General features: G+C 38.9%; 1 protein-coding gene and 1 pseudogene across 25 annotated transcripts in view; one reads left to right on the top strand and one right to left on the bottom strand.

Annotated features, from left to right (window-relative positions):
* The window catches only part of ZNF644 (zinc finger protein 644), a 108,660-nt gene extending 92,073 nt beyond the window's left edge, over positions 1-16,587 (bottom strand). For 2 of the 25 annotated variants that reach the window (XM_063664876.1, XM_063664919.1), the window contains exons 1-2: positions 16,257-16,552; positions 9,740-9,785 (exon numbers count right to left, since the gene is read on the bottom strand). The gene's annotated coding sequence lies outside the window, so the exon portion shown is untranslated. Of the gene's footprint in view, positions 1-6,633; positions 9,693-9,739; positions 9,786-14,899; positions 15,469-15,539; positions 15,834-15,955 lie in introns of those variants that run through there. The other 23 variants (XM_054476834.2, XM_054476863.2, XM_063664877.1 and 20 more) reach the window with 22 other exon arrangements.
* A 1,599-nt stretch (positions 16,588-18,186) lies between these two features.
* Positions 18,187-19,089, top strand: LOC129043396 (large ribosomal subunit protein uL18-like; annotated as a pseudogene).
* Positions 19,090-25,927: the final 6,838 nt, after the last annotated feature.

The following is a 25,927-nucleotide window of genomic DNA, read 5'->3' as shown; positions in this document are numbered from 1 at the left end:
AAAACAAAAACACAACACACTAAAACTTATGGGATGAAGTAAACAATGCTTACAGGGAAATTTATAGCTATATATGACTACATTAAAAAAAAATCTTAAATCCATAACCTAACTTTCTAAGAAATTAGAAAAAGACAAACTAAACTCAAAGCAGACAAAAGAAAAAAAAAATAAAGAACACAGCAGAAATAGAGAACAGAAAAACAGTAGAGAAAAAAAATTCAATGAACCCAAAAGTTGGTTCTTTGAAAAGAACAAAATTGACAAACCTTTAGCTGAACTAAGAAAAGATTTAAATCACTACAGTAAGGAATGGAAAAGGAGTCATTACTACCAACCTTATATTAATAAAAAGGATTATAAAAGAACACTATGCAACTCTATGCCAACAAATTACATAGTGTAGATGAAATGGACAAATTCCTAGAAAAACCCAAACTGTTGAAACTGACTAAAGATGACATAGGAAATCTGAATAGACCTAAAACAAGTAGAGAGAACTTCCCACAAAGAAAAGCCCAGAACCTAGCCAACCACGGTGGACAGCACCTGTAGTCCTAGCTACTTGAGAGGCTGAGGCAGGAGGATAGATCATTTGAGCCCAGGAATTCGAGGCTGCAGTGAGCCAAGATTGTGCCACTGCACTCCAACCTGGGCAACAGAGCAAGACTCTGTCTCATAAAAACAAACAAACAATCCATGACCAGACTGCTTCCCTGGAATCTGCAGAACATTTCAATAATTAACACTATTCCTTCTCAAACTCTTCCAAAAAATAGGAGGGAACACTTCCTAACTCATTCCTATAAGGCCAATATTGTCCTCATACCAAAATCTGACAAAGTTATCACAAGAAAACTACCAAGAAATACCCCTTATGAATTAAATCAAAAAAGTCCTTTTTTTTCTCTAAAGACATGCCATCTAGATCCCTTCATCGTCCTATCCCAAGCTGAACTGATTACTCTTCAGACCTCCTGTACAGCCCTATCCTTGAATCTCCCTTCATAATCATCCTAGAAATTCTCTTCACTCTTCTCCTGTAATGCATCCTACTTCCCGGATCCCCCCTCTTTTTAGTTAACCCATCACTTTGATGGAGCCTGTGCCTTCTAGTAAGTTCCTGATATAGTACTTTTGAAGTAAATATTCTAACAACCTCATGTTTCATATTTTTAGCCTCCTCCCACACTTGATAGCTTGGTAGGGTATAGAATGAATAGTTTGGAAATAACTTTCCTTCAGGATTTCGAACGTATTATTCCATTACTGATTACTTTCCAATGCTACCTATTTCTAATCCCTTCTTTGTGCTCCATTCCTGAAAGCCTTCTTGATCTTCCCTTTATTTCTGGTGTCTGAAATTTCACCATGATGTATCTTGATGTGGTTCTTTTTTTCAGTCACCATGTTGAGCATTCATGAGCCCTTTCACTGTGGAAATTCACATTTCTTGTTCAATTATTCTTAATTTCTTCCATTTTCTCCCATTTTGTAATTTTTTTTTTTTTTTTTTTTTTTGAGACAGTGTCTTGCTCTGTTGCACAGGCTGGAGCGCAGTAGCGCCACTTCGGCTCACTGCAACCTCCACCTCCCAGGTTCAAGCGATTTGCTGGGATTACAGGTGCATACCAACATGCCCTGCTAATTTTTGTATTTTTAGCAGAGACAGGGTTTCACCATGTTGGCCAGGCTGGTCTTGAATTCCTGACCTCAGGTGATCTGACCACCTCGACCACCCAAAGTGCTGGGATTACAGGCGTGAGCCATCACGGGCAGCAAATTCTTACTTTTCATATGTAGAATGTGCATGCAAGTGTGATCCTTCTAGTTTTCTTATTTTCTCCCACTTTACAACTCTTTTTGTCCTCCTCTATGGGAGTTTTCTCAACTTTATCTTCCAACCTTCTAATAAGAATATTCTGAATTTCCAACTCTTCTATGAAGTGTTTCATATTCTAAATTTCTAGAAGCTCTTGTTTTCTGGGCACTGCTTTTTCATAGCATCCTTTCTTGTTTCAAAGATGCAATATCTTTATTTCTGAAGCAATCAGTTAACTTTTTATAAAAACTTGTCTTCTTCTTGAAGTATTTCCATTTCCCTCTTCTCTTTCATATTAAGGTTATCCTCAAATGTTTGGTGATCCTTAATCTCATATTTTGGATTGAGGCACTTAAAAGTTGCCTAGGGATTCTGTCTTAATGAGTAGACATATTGTAGGATTATCAATCTGGGCCACATCTGTTATCAGTTAGATATTTTTCCTGATCTCAGCAGTTTGCTGTCACATGATGAATCTTTTAATCTCACAGCTAGATGGGGCAAGACCTTGTCGGCCAGTATTCTCAGAACTGGGAGGGAAAAACTGGGAATAACTCTCAGATCAACATGTAGATTTTTATTTAATTCCCCGTTTTCCAGTATGATGACCTTAACCTGAACTGTGCCTACTGTTCTCAAGTACAGAGATCCTCAGGTTGAATGTCAAAGAAGAAAACTTGGATGAGGCAAGAGATCCTTTCCTGAAACCATGAGTGTTGCTTACTTGTTATACAGACTTTTAGACAATTCCTTCAGAGGTCCCTGCAGCCACCAATTCCTGAAGCATTCCAGGGCCCTATAGCACCAGTTCTAGACTAATTCTAGGCCTTCTCCACTGACAGCAGAAGGTTCAGCTTTCTCTCATCTACAAACAAATGGAGGTAGGGCTATTCCCAAGAACTCTGGAGCCATACACAGGAATAAAAAAGCAACTACTTAAGCAAGCAATTCAGAGCAGCGTTTTCAGAAAAGTTTCCTATACCGCTAGTTCATCAGGATAACCAGAAAACAGTTGATAGTTCTGCTGTCATTCCTTCTCACCCATACTATCATACAGAAACCCCATTTTTCAGAGATGCAGATGAAATCTCTAGGTCCCAGTGATAGTAGGGAGCAACCCACTGTATTTTGCTTTAGCTGATCTGCCTCATCAGATAACTTGGACAAAGTCAAACATACCTCCCGATTTTACCACATTCCCAAAAACCTCACTATTAACGCCTTTACTTACTGCAGTTAAATGGTAATAATTGCGCAGATGAAGGTGATACATGAATAACCAAGGTTGAAAAGCACAGTAGAAAGACAAAAATTTGACAGCAGGAATAATGGAAGGCTGTGTACCCAAAGCTGGAAACGAATTCATCAGTACTGACCATCAGAATTAAAAGAAAAGGCTGGTCTCAGTAGCTCACACCTGTAATCACAGCACTTTGGGAGGCCAAGAGGACTGCTTGAGCCCAAGAGTTCAAGACCAGCCTGGGCAAAAAAGTGCGACCCCATCTCTACAAAATAATAATCATAATAGAAAGAAAAGAACGGCTTATGAGAGCTTGGGCAATACCTGTTGGAAGGGAGCGAAGGGGAAAGACTTAGTGCCAACAGAGAACTACTGCATACTAAATCCTAAAAGCTTAATATTTCCAAGTTAAGCCTATATTAACTGTGAGAATGTTTAAAATGTAAATGTTATACTAAAACATGGTATCTTAAAACTCTAAAACTATTAGTTCCCAAGCTTCTGTTCTATTTCCTAACTCTTAAAAAAAAAAGGATTTAAAAAACTGTATTACTTCTATTTTTCCTGTTTTTCTAATTCTTCTATTTTAAAAATGACTTTTACCCATAATAAAACATAATGTACATTCAATATAGGAATTATTAAAAACTCTACATTTTAAGAACATTATTTTCCTATAAAAGCAGAGTATCCCCAAATGTTCCTAAATTTTAAAACAAGTATCTATTTAAAAACAAATATAAATATGTAGTCCACATTGTTAATTTTTATTATTTCCTGTTTTCCCACCAGCTCCAATACAAATTATAATGTCTCTTAAGCCGTGGCTAAAATACAGATTTTTAACTCAAAATTCAGCATAGAAGTACAAGCTCTTCTTACCAGTTATCGTAAATATTTTTTACTTAAGAAAACACCATTATGGCATAACTTTATTGGTTTTCAAAGTAAACTTAACAGAAAAAAAAGTCCAAGCCAGTTTTTTTTAGAAAAAGGCATACCTCAATTAGTGCTAGTAAGTCATATGCAAACTCTATCTCCATTTATTTTGAATACCAGAAGATAATAAAATTCTTTCATTCTAATTTTAGCTCTGCACTACAAACTGAGGAGCCACAATATTTGATTTGACTTATTTAAAACTACACATCCTTACTCTTAATATACCCTTCCCACTCACCAAGATAATAATCACTAACTGGCCTTCCTCACTTCAATCTCCTCTCCAATCACGCTGTATCTGGCTGCTAATCATATTTCTTCATGTAATCCTATTCAGTGATCTTCAGTGGAACTTCTTATTTCCAATTTCTAATCCAAACTTCTTTAGATCCCTCCAGCTCATGCCACAATCTTATTACTTTTTATTATATTCGTTTAAAATAGACTCTAACCAAGGAAAATGCTTGCATTCCACAATTCTCATGTCTGTGCCTTTTTTTTTTTTTTTTTTTCCTGAGACGCAGTCTCTGTTGCCCAGGATGAGTGCAGTGGCACAATCTCAGCTCACCACAACTTCTACCTCCCAGGTTCAAGTGATTCTTCTGCCTCAGCTTCCCGAGTAGCTGGGATTGCAGACACCCACCATCACGCTTGGCTAATTTTTTCTTCTTTTTTTTTTGTATTTTTAGTAAAGACTGGGTTTCACAATGTTGGCGAGGCTGGTCTCAAACTCCTGACCTCAGGTGCTCCACCTGCCTCAGCATCCCAAATATCTGTGCTTTTTAAACATGCTCTTCCCCCTAGCTGTTATCTCCTTCCCTTTCCACCAACCTATACATACCACTTCTTCAAAATCTAGGTAAAAAATTATTTTTGTCAAAAAGCTTTATTAATTTTATTACAGATAATTCATTTTATTTTGTCAGCTCAGTAATTTAAATGTTTCATAGTTAAGTACTCTTCAAGCTATATCTTAGATCATGAGCTCTTTGGAGTAGAAGCCATATCCTGTGCTCTATGTATATGCAACCCTACCCCTAGTGGAGCATTAGCTGAATTTTGTATGACAACTAACCCAGTTAAATAAAACTTATGAAAATTGGGGGAAATACAACCAGACAAACAAGACTTTTCTGAATACAAAAAAACTGAAATCTCCCAAAACTAAATTCAAATATAACAATCATTTTTGTCAAAACAACATGTAAACACAGAACACAAACTTGAGTGTATTTTTTTCTACATACATTATTAGTCAGTTCTGAAAACTATAATTAAGAACATTCTAATTGTTTTATGTTAGTGATTTTCTAAATCTAGCCCCCAAAAGCTGTTATGTATAAAGTCTCAATATTTTGGAGATAATAATCATATACTTTTTTCAATGTCTAATTTAACCAATTTGCTTTAGCCTTCTATACTTCACAAAAGCTACAATAAGAAAAGTTGACAGGTGAGATTTTATTATTTCTTCAAGACAAATACTAAAATCCTTGGAGCAAGAGTATATTAAACGAACTTATTACAAATTCCAAAAGACAAAACTTCTTTATATAGAGTAAATATTTTCATTTATAAACTCAAGAGCATTCACAATCCAAATGTTAATGAGAAAGTCTTTTCATACCCATTTCTGCGCAATTTACATATTCATTCTTCAAAACTAGATATACTGGAATGTGAAGATATATTTTTTATTATATACTTTTAACAACTTTATTATAATACCCATTTCAGAAAAAATTCTTTATCTACAAAGCACCAATTTAATACTGCTATACTACAATAAGGTTTCTACTGCTCAGTATTTATGAAAAATAATGCTACAACTATTAATTCCATTTGGGGAAAAAAAACTGATTCAAGCACTAAAAGTAAAAATCATGATCAACAATTCTATTTCAGTTTTCCATTTATAAAGTCTCCTACATGGGCTTTAACCATTCACACTTGTAAGCAACTGTCCATAAGGTAACATTCTAGTTTTATTCTACTTTTCTGTTGAACAGGTAGATACCTACCTATAAAAAAAGTACACCTATTTATTCCTACCTCTAAAATTACAATCAGAAATACCCAAATACCTTAATAAGCAACCTAAAATGCCTAATAGCTAACTGACATAATGCCTGGAAGCTACCATCTAAGAGGCTCCAAAAACCATCTATATAAGGAGGCAATCCACAACTTCCTCCACCTACTTCTTGGCTATATGCCTAGAGAATACTGTAATGACAGCAAGCCAGGCAACTGTGTTATCGGTGGAGGCAAATTCAAATTTCTGCATTCTAAACAAAATATCAAGTCATAAAACTAACCTCTAAAGGATTACTATTAATGAACACTAAGAAGCACCTCTCTGATTTTGTCACTGGGGGGAAAAAAAGGGCCATAGTACCAAATATCATCTGATTTACCTCCCAATTCATAACAATGCCAAACAAGGACAGAAGAAAAGAGAGATGGATTCAAGCATCAATTCTCACTACCCTTGGGAGGGAGGACAAATATGCCATAAGAAGTTCAGAAACAAAAACTCCAGCTCAGGCAACATGGTAAAACCCTGTCTCTGCTACCAAAAAAAAAAAAAAAAAAAAAAAAAAAAAGAGCCAGGCATGATGGCATGCACCTGTAGTTCCAGGTATTCAGGAAGCTGAAGTGGGAGGATCGTTTGAGCCTCGGGGGTGAAGGCTGCAGTGAGCCGGGATTGCGCCAATGCACTCCAGCTAGGATGACAGACTGAGATCCTGTCTCAAAAGAAAAAAAAATGAAGGAAAAGAAAAAGAAACAAGCAAAAACTAATTTATGGTGATAGAGGTTAGAGGTTAGAATAGTGGTTACTTCTGTAGTGAGAAATTAATAGGAGGGAGCACAAGTCACCTTTAATCAGTGAAGAAAAACATTCTCCATCTCTATCTGGGTATTTCATTTAAAATAGGCTCTAATCACGGAAAATGCTTGCATTCCACAATTCTCATGTCTGTGCTTTTTTTACATCCTCTTCTCCCCAGGTGTAACCCAGTACCTCCCACTACCTGGGAGTTACCTAGGTATACTTATATGTATAAATTCACTGAGTTGTACTTAAGATTTGTGCACTTCACTGTATGTTATACCTAAAAAAAAAAATACTTAAAAACAAGTAACCAATTAATAGCTAAATCTAAAAACCTTTTCTCAATTCTCATCCTTCTTTATCAATCTCCATCATATTGTTAATCATAGAACATCAATATTCCCTAAATGAAACTCTTTCCCTTTTGAAGATCCACAAGGCTTTGTTAGGATGTTTTTTCCAGCATTTTCTGTAGTGTCATATTAATTCTCTCTAAATATTTATTCAATATTTACCTTTTCTTTTTTTTTTTTTGAGACTGAGTCTCACTCTGTCGCCCATGCAGTGGCATGATCTTGGCTTACTGCAACCTCTGCCTCTCAAGTTTAAGCGATTCTCCTGCCTCAGCCTCCCAAGTAGCTGACATTATAGGTGCACGCCCCCATGCCCGGCTAATTTTTGTATTTTCAGTAGAGACAGGATATTTCATCATATTGGCCAAGCTGGTCTCGAATTCCTGACCTCAGGCGATCTGCCCGCCTCAGCCTCCCATAGTGCTGGGATTACAGGCGCAAGCCAATGCACCCAGCTAATTCAGTATTTATCAAGTGCTCATGTGTGAGACACGAATTAGGCACCCTCCAATATATATTCCCTATCTCTCTCTCTCTCTCTCTCACACACACACCCCCACACACACACCCCCAACCACATTCCCTAAACTGGATTCAAGCCACTCTATTACCTGGTATCAAACTGTATTTGCTGTTTTAATTCCTATCACTTCTTTATGGGAATATTCTTCTCAAGTATTTTCTGTTCTCAGCCATCCTTTACGGCTCAGTTCAATTTCTATATTATTCTTTCCCTATACCCCTATAGGACTTACTATCTGTAATTGCACTGTCCAATACAGTAACTTCATGTGGCTACTGAATACCTGAAGTCTGGCTAGTATGAATTGAGATGTGCTTTAAGTATGTAATACTAACAGATTTTGAAGACTTAACATGGTTAAAAAAATTAAAAAATGTAAAATAGTTCAATCATGTTTATATGATGAAATAATAGTATTTAGATACCGGGTTAAATAAAAATCCATTAATAAAATTTCACCTATTTTTATTTTTTGATGTGGCTATAGAAAATCTAAAATTGCATTTGTGGCTCAACTTATATTTCTATTGAGCAGTGTTGACCTATACAATCTATTTATAAATGCCCACAAATTACCTTTTTCTTCTTCTTCTTCAACTGATAAATACAAATTGCATATATTTATGGTGTACAACACATTTTGAAATACATATAAATTATGCAATGGTTAAATCTAGCTAATTAACACATGCATTACCTCACATAGTTATATTTTGTGGTGTGAACACTTAAAATGTACTCTCCTAGCAACTTCCAAGTATGCAATATTAACTATAGTCACTATGTCCCACAAATTATCTCTTAACATATAATGTCATCTTCCCAATGAGTGCCAGAATTCAACATTAAGCTTTTTTCTTTTATGAATTAAATATTATATTAGGAATTAATAACAGTAACTAGATAAGTTTTAAGTGCCCATTTAATTTTAATATCCCTTTAAGATTTTTAACAAGGAAGCATAAGGCATTTCAAAGTGTTCAAATATTAAAAAAAGTTGTTTTCAGATAGCTATAAATTATACAATTTATTTGTCATCTATATTTTACCTATATACAATTCTAAGTCAAATGTCCCATCAGCAAGGATAGATAGCATGATTAAACCTGTAGCAATCCAAATCCCATAAAGTATTAGTTCTGATTAAGCCTGATTTTTTTCATCTTAATCACTCAGTAAAGAAAAGGGCAGTATCCATTTTGGTCAACATCATTGTACCAATGTCCAGCAGCCAAGACAAAGAGCCTTTATATGGTGGTATGAATAGACAATGTGAGCAATACGACACCACTTGAAATAAGGGTAGGGAGAAAAATGTTTTTATAACGCTAAGTTTTAAAACTAGGAGATGAAACTTACAAATTGTGTAACAACTCGGTAAAAGGATATATATGTAAGAACAGGAAGGTAGAACAGAAAGGTCTCCTCTCTAGACCTTCTCAAGATATACCTAGGTTCAAACTTGGCTGCTCCATTATTAAGTGGATGTGTTTCCTCACATGTAAAGTGGGAATATATACATCACAGGATTATTAAAAGAATATAGTAGATGCTTAATTAACGTCATCTGTCTTTAATACTAATAATTATATAATGGTAATAAGATTATGGGTGACTTCCCCTCCCTCACTTTCCAAATTGCTGTATTTTTCAAGCATAAATGAAAAACTTACAATTTCATATTAGTACCCCTCCTCAAATGAACCTAAAATTATTTTTACTAGCTGTCTTTGACAAATTTGCTTATAAGCTTAAAATCTGTGTTTGTGCTAGGAGGAGGTTGGTGGTAGAAAGAAAATTAAAGAGGGGGAGCTGATAACTTTAACACCATACCAGCACAGACATATACAAAACAAAGTGTGGAGAGGAAAACAGCAAAAGGAAATGCTGTCTGGGAAATTCCCAACTCAGACTATCCAATGAAAAGATTATATTCCACCCTCCTCAATCTAGCTACCTACCAACCACTCCTCACTCTCATCTTGGGTTTATATGTACATTACAAATACGCATGGCCACTCACCTTCTTCTCTCTACTAATGGTCACCACATGGCCTCACAGTCAAAAACTGAAAGGAGAGTGAAGAAATTCAGGATGTTATAACAAAGACAAACCAATGCACTGGTTGGGAAATAACTTCATTAAAATGTACTCATTCCCAAGTGCATCTACTCATCTGCTGACAGTGCTGGGAATGCACTCCTGAAATATTTAACCTGGTTATAAGATTCTGCTGCTAGAATCACAGAAGGCACACTTCGATGCCTACCTCTTCACTTCCTCTGTAACAACCTTGTCTTTATAGGCATGGCTTAAAATGGGACATTAGCAAAAGTATACAACTCCAAATCACTCACAGGTGAAAATTTCAAGTTAATGTAGAAAGAATAATTAAACAATGGTAATAATAACTATTATTACTCTAACAGCTAACACTTACTATACTCAGCATTGTATGCCAGAAAGCTAAGGACTTTACATGAATTATGTAATATCAACCCTAAACCTCTTTGAAGATGGTAATTACTAATTCCACTTGCCTAGTGCTCACACAGCTAAATCTGAACCCTGCCAATTTTACTTCAAGGCTTACACTTTTAAACTTTATCATATCCTGCCTCTTTATATATGCATAATTACAATTGCAATTGTGATTCTATGTGTGTGTGTGTCTGTGTGTAAAGTATTTAGTGAGTCAGTAGTAAACAAAAGGCAATTAATTCCAACTCTGTGAAGACTTTTACCCACCTTCACAAACCAACAATAAATTGGGAATTACCCCTCTCCTCCCCAATAAATGGTGCTCTGAAAGTACTAGTTTTACAGTCATAACATACTTAAGCATGGATGTACATTCTGAGAGATGCATTCTTAGGCAATTCGGTCACTGTGCAAACATCACAAAGTGTACTCAAACAAACCTAGATGGTAGAGGCTACTTACGCACCTAGGCTACTTGGTATAGCCTATTGTTCCTAGGCTACAACATGCTCCTGTAAAGCATGTTATTATACTGAATACCATACACAACTGTAACATAACTGTTAAGCATTTGTGTATCTAAACATAGAACATAAAATACAGTAAAAATACAGTATTATAATCTTATGGGACCACCATCACAAATGCAGTCCACTATTGACCAAAGAACATCATTATGCTGCACATGACTGTATTTAATATCTTCCTCAAGAAACTAGTGAAAGAGATACTTGTAAGTAAAATATTAATCTTTTCAAAAAATTAGATAAATAATTGATAGACTACAGGTAAACATGCTTTGTAAAGTGTAAAGAATTTTAATCTTAACACTTTATTAGGTATTTTTTATTTTCAGTTGTCTATTTGGCTCAAAATATACTTACGTTTCTAGAGTTTGTACAAAGTCTTTTTTATTTGAGACAGGGTCTCACTCTGTCACCCAGGCTAGAGTGCAGTGGCACGGCATCTCTGCTCACTGAAGCCTCCGCCTCCTGGGTTCAAGTGATTCTCCTGCCTCGGCCACCCAAGTAGCTGGGACTACAGGCACGTGCCACCACGTCCAGCTAATTTTTGTATTTTTGGTAGAGACAGGGTTTCATCATGTTGACCAGGCTGGTCTCAAACTCCTGACCTCAAGTGATCCACCCACCTCGGCCTCCCAAAGTGCTGGGATTACAGGTGTGAGCCTCCACACCTGGCCTGTATAAAGTCTTTTAAAAGCTGTATTTTCAACTTAAAAAAAAGATATACATACCAAAAGGCTTAACACATAAAATCTGCCTTCATCACTCTAACCCAACTTCAATTCTACCAAAATCTAGGCTAACAGAATTAAGTTTCAAGGAACAAATCACTTATCTTTATTTTTACTTACAAAATCTCAGTTCCAAGGATTCCAAATGAAATGGGAAGACTACAGCTAGCAGACAGAAGGGGTAGGGCCAAGATTAGTTGCAGAGGGGAAAGAAAATCTCTCAGAAACGTTAACCTTAATCCAGTCTCACTTTCTCCCAACCAAGAGAAGTGTGCACTGCTGCTGCTTCTGCCCTGGCAGGCTCCTCCTCCTCCTACTCTTGAAATCCTCTGCTTTTCTCCTCCTGGAAAGTTACTCTCACAGGGCTTTCTGTTTTTCTTCCTAACATCTCTCAATTGTCAAAGGATTTCTTATCTTGAAATTAAAAGAATAAAAATATACTAACTTTCCATAATCCCATAAGAGTTCCCAGGAAGTTCAAAAAGGATAGTAACTCCTGCCAGGTGCGGTGGCTCACGCCTGTAATCCCAGCACTTTGGGAGGCCAAGGCGGGTGAATTACCTGAGGTCAGGAGTTTGAGACCAGTCTGGCCAACATGGTGAAACCCCAACCCTACTAAAAATACAAACATTAGCCAGGTGTGGTGGCCGGCAGCCATAATCCCAGCTACTTGAGAGGCTGAGGCAGGAGAATCACTTGAACCTGAGAGGCGGAGGTTGCAGTGAGCCAAGATTGCACCACTGCACCCCCGCCTGGGCAACAGACTGAGACTCCGTCCCCCAACCAAAAAGAAAGAAAAAGAAAGGATAGTAAACTCCATGGTTCAACTTGGCAGATCTGCAAAAAAAATTACAATGCAGCAACTAAGGCCTTACAGATGAGAAAACACCTTTTTCATGGGAACTTCCTCTCCCTGAAGACAGACAGAATTTAATTTAGAGTTCTACTACCCTCTGGGTCTCCTGTGATCTTCATGTTTGTTTCTTAAGGGGAAGAGGAGAAATCTTTTAGCCAACCAGCAGGGTGAGCTAGTGCTAGCATCAGTTCCATGATTCTCAAATCTCCCAAAACTCAATGGTGTAAACAGCTTGCACTATTAACAGCAGCTATTTATTTCCCTCTAATAAACCTGAATCAAAAAACACCACTCTAGAACTGCTTCAGTCAATGCTATACCTGACAAATTTACTAAATATTTACAGATTCTCCATTTATGAAAGACATTCTCTCTACCAGAAAGATTAATAAGTGTCTCATTTGAATATGTATCCATAGTATTACAGTATCCACTCTTCATTCTCGTTTTATTTTACAAGGTTACTAATTTAAAACATTTAGAGAACAGTTTAAAAAATGGCTAAAACAAGCGCTCTACAAAATCAGGGTTAGATAACTCAACATGCCAATTTCTCTATTTGCTGCAAGCTACAATCGTCTTAAGACCTGACTGAAAAGCCTTCCCAAGAATAAGATTCACTTTTCCTTCCAGAATCACATCCTGAGAAAATGGTCTACATAAGTAACACTAAAAAACTGTATTTAGGATGACAGAAAAAAATGGACCTGACCTTTCTCTAGATCGCAGATATCCCACCACTTCTGTTCTCCTTGAAACTTTCTTTTCTCCTCCTGCTACCCATTAGCAGTCTCAATTCAACCAAAACACTCTTATAACTTGAATGACAAATTAAAACTGGAAAATGTTTAAGGTTGGCAGGTGACAGACCACTTTATAACTACAAATAACCTGAAAGTGACTCTAATTTTCACAAAATGAAAGTGTAAGTAAATCCACTCACATAATGTTGAAAATTATAAGTTTATCAACTTACAAAAATCAGTAATTTAAAAGCACCTTATATGACCCATAAAAACTTTTAAAACCTTAAAACAATTTAACTTTTTGTTAAATCTGACATTCAAAGAAGTTAAAGATCACTATAGGGTCCCACCATAAATGACTGTCACTACTTGTTCAATTTCCTAACAGACCTTAGAGATACCACTCAGTAGAAGTAGTAGTCTTAAAAAGTTGTTTTAAAGAAAAGGAACATTCTGAGTGGCACATTCGTTTATCCAACCAAAACACTATTACAAAATGAAAGACACCATTATTTTCAGCATTGATCTCATTTCTTTTCCTACGTAATAACTGGCAATAATAGCAGTTATTTCAAACTTTCAAAGAAATTTATCAAGTCCCTGGTTGTTTTTTTTTAATTTTTCAATTTCTGGGTCAAGACTGCATTTGGAAAACCTTAAAATTCAAAAGCAACATCGCTCTGAAACTATCTGATATTTCTGTATTTTGTACCTGATTTTGTTTCACTGAAAGTCACTTTAAAAACCAAGTTACCATATAATATGAAAGTTTTTTGTTTTTTGTTTTGAGATGTAGTCTCGCTGTGTCACCAGACTGGAGTGCAGTGGCACGATCTCAGCTCACTGCAACCTCCGCCTTCCGGGTTCAAGTGATTCTCCTGCCTCAGCCTCCCGAGTAGCTGGGACTATAGACACCACCACGCCCAGGAAATTTTTACATTTTTAGTAGAGACGGGGTTTCACCATGTTAGCCAGGATGGTCTCAATCTCTTGACCTCGTGATCTGCCCGCCTCAGCCTCCCAAAGTGCTGGGATTACGGGCGTGAGCCACCGTGCCAGGCCAATCTGAAAGTTTTTAACTTATTGTCACAGAAGTTCTCATGAACCTAATAATATTTAATTAACAAGTATTCTCAATAACATTCCCTTGTTTTTTTAACCATTATTAGTTGTAGATATTCACGTTCTCATCCCAGCAATATGACAAATACAAACAGCAATGGGTAGAGGCTGAAAGGCAATTTTCCACTATGCCACTAACTTAATCATCTCTGGTCCTCAATATATTGTGAAAGAGGAGGGTAAGAGCAGTTGTTCTTTGACATTCCTTCCACTGTAAAACTTTATGATCCAGGAATACATTTGCTAATGTTAATGCATCTCCTATTCATTAATACAAGACTGTTCTGTATTAGAAGAAAAGCTAAAAAAAGAGAAAATATATATCTGAAAGAACAAGGAAACGAAAGTTAACTAATGTTGAAAAATTCAAATTTCAATTTGAACACAGAGATCTACACAGAGATCTAACGTGTTTAAATATCCCTCCAACCAAGGAATTCTTCTGTTAATTGCCAATACAAAACATTAGGTGTTTCAAAATTTTGTACTTCATGAATTAATACCAACACAAAGTATGATATAATTGCAGTATAACTTTAATTTGTTAGAAACTGTAAGACTTTTAAAAGCAATACATACCACTGCATTAATACTAATCAAGCTTTATGTTTCACCAATTAAAATGTCTAAGCTAGATTATAGCCTTATTATAAAAACGAGGTTTTTCTTAGCAAGCCTACCAAAATGCAATATTACTGCCATTAAGTTCCCTAGATACTTACACATGCCACTGAAGGCAAACAGCCAGGTTTCCTTTCTTTGAGAAACTTTAGTTGTCTACTTTTTGAAATGTTTTCCTTCTCATGGGACCAAAAAATGTTTACAACTAAAGCAAACTACTGCAGGGAGGGAATACACAATTAAAACAAATCTACCATCCAGATGCAACAAGCGTGGAATTAGTCAGGACTGGACAGGATAGTCGGTGGTGTTGTGATACTTCTGTTGAAATTGTTAACAAGACAAGACCATCATTCGCCCCCAATTATGTTTATCCCCTCGTTGAGTTTGATGATCACACAAAATCTGAAGTCTAAATATAAACGTTTTTATATTCAAAGTCAATATTCAAGAAAACTTTTCCACTAATGTTGCTAAACCATAGATGGATCCCAACAAGAGTTGTCTGTAGAAGTCTCGTAACAAGTAACCTTTAGCTCCACCACCTAAGTTTCCAATCACTGAGAAGAGTCTGGGACAACTCATCTTCAGGTTCACGGGAGAAGTGGAGCACACCTGCTTTCCTCTGGCAGAGTAACTTCCCAGGGACACAAAGGCCAGAGAATCAGACCTGGAGAGGCAAAAAGCTTTAGCTGGACACCCACCGAGCCCCTGGCAACCCAAACACTTCGAGCGATTTACCTCTTGCTGTTACTTCCCAGGCACCTAGCCGCATAAGATCTTGCTGGACGGGGGGAGGGGAGGGCTATGCGGTCCTGTCCCAATAAAGGGGAGGGGTGTATACAGTTAATGCCAGAGCCAGCGTTTCTGGTCACAACCGAGCAGCCTCAACGAGAGGGGTTGGTGACTGCTCTCGGCCCGCCCCGTTACTCAGTGCATTGCAATGGCGACCGCCAGGCTCCCCAAGCCGCCTGATCTCGGCCCCTTCCCCCTACTGCTCACTGGCTGCTCGGCTTCATGTGACTAAACAAAACCCCCAAGTCTAGTGCCCAGCTCAGCCCCTTTGTGTCCGCTACCGGATCCTCCGACGCCGCAGCGGAAAACCCCCCCCCCATCCCCCCGCCGAGTCCCGCCCCGCGGCGGCGGCCGCCGCTCACCTCAGGCTCCGTAGCCCCCAGCGACCGCCGCGGCCGCCGCCTCCCCGAACCCGGGGCCCGGGCTCCTTGTGTAGCACCAACTCCGCCTCCTCGGCCGCCGCCGCCATCTTAGCCTGTGCGGCAAAACGCGTCCTTTTGGATGGCTGGGACCCAGCCTAGGGCGTAGCTCCCCGGGCCCGAGAGCCGGAGGCCGGGTCCCCCAAGTTCTTCCGCCACCCTCAGTCCCGCCGCTGCCACAGCCCAGAGGCCCGAAACCCACTCGGGTCCCAGCGAATCTGACCAAATAACCCCTGAAACTCACAGTTTGGTGCCGTGTGCGTCAAACCGGGGCGACGTTGGGAGCGCGCGGCGTCCCCGCGTCACACGCCGCTCTGTACGCTACTCGGCTCCAGCGGCCCCCCTCCGCTCCCCGCTTTTCGCCTCCAGCCCCGGTTCCCACGGCGCAGGCGCGCTGCTTTCCCGCCTCTGCCGGGCTGTGGACCGCGGGGGTGGCCAGCGAGGAGCTCCCGGGAAGCTTCGCGCTGGTGGAGCGTCTGGGCCAATTAGACAAACGGGGGCAGCGGAAACAGTGCACCACTGTTCTCGGGTGCCAGAAACCAAACAAGGTCACCTCCCCCAGCGCTGACCTAATCACTACCAAGGAGGTTCCCGCCCCAAAGTAGGCACGCTCCAAATATGGTGGTGCCCAAACTCTGCAAGACCCAAGCACTAGGCATGCCTAGGCCCTTTAAGGTGGAACAGGCCCAGGTTTGAGTTCCACGATCACGAGCGTGCAAAAATCTCTGTTATTTTCCTCTTGTTGAGGAAAACAGCCGAATAATGCAATATTTGCCAATCACAACTGTGGAGTAATGGCAGAGGGAAGGTTTTAGGATCTTAAGGGGGCAGATCGTAGGGAGTTGCTTGATGGCCAGGCAAAGCATCAAGTGTGACATCTCAGTTACCTGGACAGCCTGCCCTGAAAGGTGGCCGAGGTTTGCTCCAGTTTGACTCTCTGAGGATACTCTCTCCCTGCATTACTGAAAGTGTCATGGTTCTACGAATTAAAGTTATATAAGAAGCATGTGAGATGCTGGTTAACCCTTCAGAGAATCAGTCCCGAGAGGGTTCTGGAAATTTCCGTTTTTAACAAGACTTCACCACAGGATCCTGGGGGCAGAGAAACACTGATGGGCTATTCTTTTAGTTTTCGACTGAGCCAGTGAGAAACTGCTAACATGTTTAAGATTAACCAAGAGTTCTTGAGAAATCTACTGGTCCCGCCTTAATTATTTGGCTTCTCTGAACCTGTGTTTACTCATTTAAAAATTTAAAAATAAAAAAGTTTTCCTTAGTTGTACAGCTGTCATTACTGTGGCCCTCCAAACCCTCAAGATGTTACTGACATTCAGAAGAATATACCATAACTGCATTTATTTGACAAGAATGAGAAACATTCTCTTTCCTATGGAATGATGCCTTCAGCAACAGCAAACGTAGATTCCAAACAACAAATATTTGACTAAACACATTAATTGCTTCATTACTTAATCGCTAACACTTTTGAGTGCTTACTGTATACCAGGCATTGTTCTAACTTGCTCGATTTCATTGTAACCCAATGAGACAAAGAGAAGTAAGGTGATTTTCTCAAAGTCATACAGTTCTTTGGGCTCTTTAAAATGCAAATCTCCCGTCTTCATTTACACAAATGTGTAAACAATAAAATATAAATACGTATAAATTTGCCGTCAATGTGGGAGGGGTGCCCTTTGGATCATTTCATTTGCAGAATCCATTAAAATTGGACATTCTCAGCTTACTATTGGACTTACAACAAAATATTATGCACTATGGAAATTCTTACATAATATCACTGTAAAAGCAGTTACTAAGAAAATAACTGTCATTAATGTACACCACTGACTAATGTGCAGACAAATCACACAAGCAAATAGAATCACTCAGAACTCAGCTGTGATCAGGAACTTGTCTCACTAATGAAGCTGTTTTTTACACTAGAACTCAGCAACTGAAGTGTAATACTGTGGAAGTCATAATAGCAGTAAAAGTAATCATAGTAATTATAATAGTAGAAGTAGTAATAGTTGATGAAACGCTGTACAAAATGGATCTCAAAAGCTTCCATGAATGGGAGAAAATATAATGACAGAAAGCTTGAATAAGGTAATGCAAAAAGAAAAAAAAAAATACACGTGAGGTCTCTGTCTAGCCGCAGACATGAGTCTCTGTTCTGCAGGATGGGGTTTGTAAAAGTTATTAAGAATAAGGCCTACTTTAAGAGATATCAAGTGAAATTTAGAAGACGACGAGAGGGTAAAACTGATCACTATGCTCAGAAACACTTGGTGATACAGGATAAAAACGAATACAGCACACCCAAATATAGGATGATAGTTCGTGTAACAAACAGAGATATCGTTTCTCAGATTGCTTATGCCCGTATAGAGGGGGATATGATAGTCTGTACAGCATATGTACACGAACTGCCAAAATATGGTGTGAAGGTTGACCTGACAAATTATGCTGCAGCGTATTGTACTGGCCTGCTGCTGGACCGCAGGCTTCTCAGTAGGTTTGGCATGGACAAGATCTATGAAGGCCAAGTGGAGGCAACTGGCGATGACTACAATGTGGTAAGCACTGATGGTCAGCCAGGTGCCTTTACCTGCAATAAGGGTGCAGGCCTTGCCAGAACTACTACTGGCAGTAAAGTTTTTGGCACTCTGAAGGGAGCTGTGCGTGGAGGCTTGTCTGTCCCTCACAGTACTAAATGATTCTCTGGTTATGATTCTGAAAGCAAGAAATTTAATGCAGAAGTACACAGGAAGCACATCATGGGCCACAATGTTGCAGATTACATGTGCTACTTAATGGAAGAAGATGAAGATGATTACAAGAAACAGTTCTCTCAATACATAAAGAACAGTGTAACTCCAGACATGATGGAGGAGATGTGTAAGAAAGCTCATGCTGCTATACGAGAGAGTCCAGTCTGTGAAAAGAAGCCCAAGAAAGAAGTTAAAAAGAAGAGGTGGAACCGACCCAAAATGTCCCTTGCTCAGAAGAAAGATTAGGTAGCTCAAAAAAAGACAAGCTTCCTCAGAGCTCAGGAGCCAGCTGCTAAGAGCTAAATCAAACAATTTTCTATGAGGATTTTTCAGATAAAGACAATAAACTTATGGACAGAAAAAAAAAAATACAGGCAACTGAAAAAATCCAAAGACCAGTTATGTGGCTCAGTGCCAAAATATTTAAGGAAATCGCAGTTGAGAATGAAAGTCAAGATGTGGAAAACAGTTTGGGAGAAAATTCATAACACATTGTGAATAAAATGATGCTCCGATGAATACACCTGGTAAATGTTTTAAAGAAAGAAAAAGCAAGATGCTGCTACCGGTTTTTGTTGCTGTTGTTGTTTTTAAACTTTTATTTTAGGTTCAGGAGTACATATGCATGTTTGTTATGTAGGTAAACTCATGTCACTGGGGTTTTGTACAGATTATCTCATGACTCACGTACTTAGCCTAGTACCCAGTAGTTATTTTTTTCTGATCCTCTCCCTCCTCCCACCTTCCACCCTCAGGTGGGCCCTAGTGTGTGTTGTTCCCTCCCTTGTGTCCCTGTGTTCTCATCATTTTGCTCCCACTTATAAGTGAGAACATGCAGCCTTTGGTTTTCTATTCCTGAATTAGTTTGCTAAGAATAATGGCCTCCAGCTCCATCCATGTTCCTGCAAAGGACACGATCTCATTCTTTTTATGGCTGCATAGTATTCCGTGGTGTATATATATATATATATATATATATATATATATACACCACATTTTCTTTATCCAGTCTACCACTAATGGGCATTTAGGTTGATTCCAAGTCTTGGCTATTGTGAGGGATACTTCAGTGAGCATACACATGCATGTGTCTTTATGGTAGAATGATTTATATTCCTTTGGGTATATACCTAGTAACAGGATTGCTGGGTTGAATGGTAGTTCTGTTTTCAGCTCTTTGAGAAATTGCCACACTGTTTTTCACAACAGTTGAACCAATTTACACTCCCACCAACAGCATATTAGTGTTCTCTTTTCTCTGCAACCTCACCAGCATGTTATTTTTTGACTTTTTAATAATGTGGCTACTGTTAATATGTTAAAATCTGACCATATTAACACAGTGTATGAATCCATTGGTTATTACCAGATTACCAGTGAATGGAATTACCTGATAAAAAACATAAAGTGGCCGGGCACGGTGGCTCACGCCTGTAATCCCAGCGCTTTGGGAGGCCGAGGCAGGCAGATCACAAGGTCAGGAGATTGAGACCATCCTGGCTAACACGGTGAAACCCTGTCTCTACTAAAAATACAAAAAATTAGCCGGGCATGGTGGCGGGCGCCTGTAGTCCCAGCTACTCGGGAGGCTGAGGCAGGAGAATGGCGTGAACCCGGGAGGCGGAGCTTGCAGTGAGCCTAGATCACGCCACTGCACTCCAGCCTGGGTGACAGAGCAAGACTCCATCTCAAAAAAAAAAAAAAAAAGTAAGTTGTGGTCTCAAATGACTTGCTCAAAAAGAAAGTGCAGTTCAGTGTTGGATAAAAACAAATAATTCTCCTCATTCCAATGCTTCATAATTCCAAGCAAAAAGAAAGAAATGAAACATTAATCTACTAGTAATAAAGTCAAATTAAGTTTGGATTTTGCTCAGTATCCCACTAGTTCTGGATCAACCTCTTAATACCAAAACTGTAAAGCAAGTCACTCTTGTGGAAGTGCAAATAGTTCAGTATGTTTGTTCATTGGAGTGGGGGTAGGGAGGATGTGTGGAGTAGAAAGAGAGATGATGTAAACAGAAACCAAGTTTTGTATTTATTTTTGTTCCACGCTGACCTGAGCACAGAGCTTTACACATAGCAGGTATGCAATAAATAATTCCGTTCAGTTCAACCAACATTCATTGATTGTTTACTCTATGCAAGGTACTGTACTAGGCACTGTCAGAAAAAAATGAATAAGACAGTTCCTTGAAGCTATTCAATAAATACTGTTGAATGAATGCAGTGCTTTTATACTTCAAAGAAAGAGCTAGACAAAAAGGTACAATCAACTCTCAATTTACCAGGGAATGGAGGACATAAGGAATAGATAATAAAGTTCTCCAAATCTCAGTTAAAAACAAAGGCTCATAAAACATAGTACAACATAGATTTAATATACAAATATTTAATGAAAATTATATCTAATATTCAGAAACACATTTGCTATTCTACTCAGCATATCATTATGCATGCCCCCTGGAGGATGTGAAGGTAAATAGAACACACTCAGCTCTCAAATATTTTGTGGTGGAATGGATCAAAAGTTGCATGTTCACGTGCATGTGCAACTTGCATATTAAAGTTGACAAAGAAAGAGATCAGCTCATTGTTCAATTGGTGCTTCACCTAGTAATGATAATGCTGTGGTATCATTTTCTTCCGGAGTTTGGCTCTTAGCTTTGCAGGTTGAGAATCAGTTGAACCGGAGTTGATCAAGCACAGATAGATGAAATGTGTAAGAGATTAATAAGTAAATCAAATGCTGATATATTAATTTACAATAAAATTTTTGACTGCCACTCATAATGGAATACCTAAGCAGACTGGTCAGCACATTCCCTCTCTGTAGAGAAGGATGCTAGGAACACCAATTTACTTGCTTGATGAGCATAGAATTAGATGAATATGATCTCAGCAGATGGTATCATGAAACTTTGATAGCAAACTGCACTCTGCTATGATGATGTACCTGTCAAGGGAACTTCGACGGTTTAGTCTGCTTTCACCAGGACAATAACACTTTTAAGAGTTAAAATCTTTCTTTTAAGATATATAACAGACAAACCACAATAAGATGAAGTATTTATAATCCATATTTCATCAATTCTATGACTTTTTAAAAAAATGTTGTAACATTTCAAATTGTGTCTTACAATCATAATTTGTAATTACCAGTTTTTTCTTTCGTAGGGATTCATAAAATAAGGGCACACCTTTCAGTGGTATCTTAGAATCTAATGGAATATGATAATTGCATGACATTTTTTTAAACTCCCTTACTTCTGTTTTGGTAAATTAACTTTCATCAACTTAGTAGTTGCCCCACTACATCATTACTTAGACAGCCTAAGTTCAAAAACTATGTCAAGCTTTATTTTCCTCAATTCATATTCTGATCAGTCTGTCGTAATTGAGCTAAGTTCCCAAGGGATACGGGACACTGGAGGATAGTTCATCCACAGATGTATTCTTAGCTTCTAAAGTAACCCAGACTTGGCTGTGTGCAGTGGCTCACGCCTGTAATCCCAGCACTATGGGAGGCCGAGGCGGGCAGATCACCTGAGGTCAGGAGTTCGAGACCAGCCTGGACAACATGGTGAAACCCTTTCTCTAGTAAAATACAAAAATTAGCCAGGTGTGGTAGCGGGCGCCTGTAATCCCGGCTACTCAGGAGGCTGAGGCAGGAGATTCACTTGAACCCGGAAGGTGGAGGTTATGGTGAGCTGAGATTGCACCACTGTACTCCAGCCTGGGCAACAGAGTGAGACTCCATCTCAAAAAATAAAAAATAAAGTAACCCAGATTTCACTGGGTTTTGTCATCCCTTTTTACTGCAGGACCCTTAAAATGCCTGCAAAGTCTCTTAAGGGGGCATTTGTACTTAGGAACAGGTCCTATTAGCTACCTCATTCCCTCTCTGATTTGGCAAGCCATCTGCTGTGGCTACTGATGAGGCTTCTGCTGGAAAAAACTGCATTCCACATGGCAGCACCATTTTATTGCCAGGCACCAATATGGCCATAGCTAACAATCTAGAATACATATGGTACTAAGTAAGCCATTATTGGAGTCTCTAGTCTAAGCTTTTACTTTTATGGACTGTTTTCTAAATATTTACTTAATATGTGTCGGGCTTTATAATAGTCACTGTAGAGACTACAGAGAAAAATCCTCAAGGTCACTATGTACAGTTGTGGAGTTTGTACACAGGACAAAGGTGCCAAGTAGGTGAGTGGAGGCTGAAACTCAACCTGTTCCTTACTCACCAGCTCATGCCCCCTAGTGCAGGGCTGAATTCATCTGCAAGAAAGAGCGCCATTTTCTTCTGACAAGGATACTTCTTATGAAGCAATCTTTGACCCCATGAGTCCGTATCAGCCTGTTTCTAATTCTTCTGCGTAGAGAGTTACCTTCCTAATCCCTCTGCCCAGAGAGAGTCTTTCTCTAATCCCTCTTCCCTACTTCACACAGAGGGAATTGATATGTTACTGGGCCCTAATTACTCAGTCTCTATCTTCAAGGAGCTTATAGTCTAATGGGGGGAGATAAAGAAAACAACCATTGTGACACACGTGATAAGGGTGGGCTAGAAGTAAGCATCCAGTAGGACCTTAGGAACACCAAGAGGGAGTCCTAACCCAGTCTAGTGGACCAGGGAAGGCTTCTGGAGGATGCCTTCTCTGCCTAGAATCATCTTCCCACTCCTTCACCTGGGCTAATTCCTACTCATTCTTCAAGTTTCAGTTAAATATCCCTTTGATTAAGTTTCTTAGTTTTGGATAACTAGTATCAACAATCCTTCGACCAATTTTATAGGTTACCCAAATGTAGGTCAATTTGTGATTATCTGTTTTTATATATATATGTAGATTATATATGTATATATAAATAGTTTATATTTAAATGCATATATTTGTATATACATATATAATCTACATGTATGTATATATAGATAATCACAATATATGCATATATAAATGCAAATATATATACATATATGACATGTGTGTATATAATATACATATAAATTATATATACAAATATTTATATTATGTATGTATATTTATATATAAATATACATAAGTATGTGTACATATATTTACATATATACTTTCCTTCTTGGCATATGCCTGCCTGTACATTCATTTTTTAATTTTTTATTTTTTTGAGAAGGAGTCTCACTCTGTAGCCCAGGCTGGAGTACAATGGCGTGATCTCGGCTCACTGCAACCTCCACCTCTTGAGTTCAAGCAATTCTCCTGCCTCAGCCTCGCAAGTAGCTGGGATTACAGGTGCGCACCACCATGCCCGGCTAATTTTTGTATTTTTAGTAGAGACGGGGTTTCACCATGTTGGCCAGGCTGGTCTCAAACGCCTGACCTCAAGTGATCCACCTGCCTTGGCCTCCCAAAGTGCTGGGATTACAGGCGTGAGCCACCACGCCCAGCCCCACCTGAATTTTAAATTAACCATTGTGGGCCTGCCTTGATCCTTCAGCAGTCCCAATTAATGTAATTGATTGATTGGATTTACCTGGGCTTCTGCCAGAGCCACTTTCCGTCACCCTCTTACCTCATACTCAAAAAGCACTCAGTGCTTCCTCTTTTGTTATCCTTATCTCTTGTGTATATAAACCCCACTATAACTGAACAAATGGAATCTAAAAATTCAGTTTCACAAATTACAAGGTCATATTATTATGAGATTAATGAAATAATTGGAGTGATCCTGCATAGTTTGCTGGAGAGCACCAAGTATCTGGCTGTGTGACCAAAATCCATCCTGGTCTCAGCTAGAGTTCGGAGCCGTCTGCTGGTACTTGACTTCTCCAGCTTAGATAAATATACAGGGGATAATTCTAGGCTCTATGACTAGCTGGGAATTCCAGAATCATAGCACTGATTCCAGGAAATCTCCGGGCTTCCTGACAGCCATTTGATCTGTCTAATACAGGCAGACTGGGCTGGGAGAATACTGGGAATGCAGAGGCCCACTTCACCTTGTCTTCCCCTCCAAGATAGGAACTTTAACCCACCACATTGAAAACGGGAACTGGGGAGAGGGCAGGATTAATAGCCAGATGTATTAAAATTGGTTTTGCATTGTCAGGGAACATAATTTCACCATGTTATTTCTACATTATTGTACATGTGGATTTTACTATAATTACTTGTTTAATGAGTACCTCCTCCTCTAGACTCTATACTACGTGAAGATAAGGGCCCTATTAATCTTGTTTCTTACAGTGCAGGGCATTTCTTAGCTCATATTAGTTGCTTAATAAAAATTTGTTAAATTAAATTGATGTCATATCTAAGAGAAGACATAAAATATTTTTTTTTCCTTTTTTTAAAGATAGCATCTCTCTCTGTTACCCAGGCTGGAGTGCAGTGGCGTGATCACAGCTCACTGCAGCTTTGACCTCCCAGGTTCAATCAATCCTCGTGACAGCCTCCTGAGTCGCTGGGACTACAGGCACACACCACCACACCCAGCTAATTTTTAAATTTTTCTGTAGAGTTGGGGTTTTGCCATGTTGCCCAGGTTGGTCTTTAATTCCTGGGCTCAAGTGATCTACCCACCTAGACCTCCCAAATTGCTGGGATTATAGGCATGAGCCACTGAGACTAGTGAAGACCTAAAAGACTTTTAAAAGCTAGTTGGGGGGAAGGAGTAGGGGTAAAGATATTCTTTGCGGAGAGAAACATGAAAAAAGTATAAGAAGTACAAGAGAGTATGCCATGTTTAGGGAACGGTAAGTAATTCACAAAACCAGAGTATACATGCAAGAAGTGGTAAGAGTAAGTGTGGTAAGAAATGAAACTGGAAAGAGAAGCAGAAGTTGGATTGCTAAGGACAAGGAACTTGGACTTGATCCTAAGGGCAATGGGAAACCATTAAGGTATCTTAAAAGGAAATTAAATGATAAAATTTTCACTTTAGAAATATATACAATTTATTGAAGAGGTAAAACTGGATGCAGAGAGAAGAGTAGGTTATTTATGCAGTTTGTACCTGCATAATCATAGCACGTTACAGAAAGCTTCCCTGCCCTCAGCTTGCATGGAGAGGTAGTGCTCAGCAGCCCTGCTTTGCACTCTGCAAAACTGCTTTCCCTAACACTTAGCTGCATCTGACTGGACACTGGATGGGCACC

Source organism: Pongo pygmaeus, chromosome 1 (assembly GCF_028885625.2).
Source record: "Pongo pygmaeus isolate AG05252 chromosome 1, NHGRI_mPonPyg2-v2.0_pri, whole genome shotgun sequence".
NCBI classification, from domain to species: Eukaryota; Metazoa; Chordata; class Mammalia; order Primates; family Hominidae; genus Pongo; species Pongo pygmaeus.
Note: the sequence above shows the minus strand (reverse complement) of the source record. Positions and strands in the feature narration are given on the sequence as shown.